The sequence below is a fragment of the Varanus komodoensis genome, unplaced genomic scaffold, assembly GCF_004798865.1.
Source record: "Varanus komodoensis strain SLA01 unplaced genomic scaffold, ASM479886v1 scaffold56, whole genome shotgun sequence".
NCBI classification, from domain to species: Eukaryota; Metazoa; Chordata; class Lepidosauria; order Squamata; family Varanidae; genus Varanus; species Varanus komodoensis.
This window is the reverse complement of record NW_025336169.1, coordinates 4332682-4333394: the sequence shown is the minus strand read 5'-3', so window position 1 is coordinate 4333394 and position 713 is coordinate 4332682.

Genomic DNA, 713 nt, shown 5'->3' with positions numbered 1-713 from the left:
ACCCCTGTAAAGTACACAGGGCTGTTCACTCTAGCAGACCCCCACAATCAGATGCTCTCTAGAGTGTTGAACTACAACTCCCACAATCCCCCTCTCAGGGAGCACCCATAAGGTTGGAGAAGGCTGTCCCAGTGGCTCATTCTGGGGATTGCCTAGGCTCCCCCATAGCGGGTGGGGGGCAGAATTTGAGCTCCGGGATGGGCTCCAAATATAGAAACATAGAAACAGAGCAAGTCAGAAGGGGTCTCCTGGGCCATCTAGTCTGACCTCCGGCACCAGCCAGCTCCACTCATGACATGCCCACCATGTGGACGTCCAGCCTATCCTTGAACACCCGCACCGATGGGGCCTCCACGACCTCTCGTGGAAGCCCATTCCACACCCTCGGGGTCCTGACTGTCAGGAAGTGCTTCCTGGCATCCAAATGGAACCTGGGTTCCCTGAGCTTGGCTCCGTTGGAGCGCGTCCTGCCTTCCTCTGCAGGGGAGAACAGGTCTCTCCCCACCTCCTCTGACACCCCCTCACATACCTGTATGTCGCCAACAGATCCCCTCGGAGTCTCCTCTTCTCCAGGCTGAAGAGACCCAGTTATCATCCCCCAAACAAGGGGCACTCCTGTGCTACTCAACCAGCCTCCCCATTCTCCAACAGGGGGGAGGTTGGGCGTGACCCCGGCATCTCTTAAAACAACTCGACCTCCACGTCTCAAATCT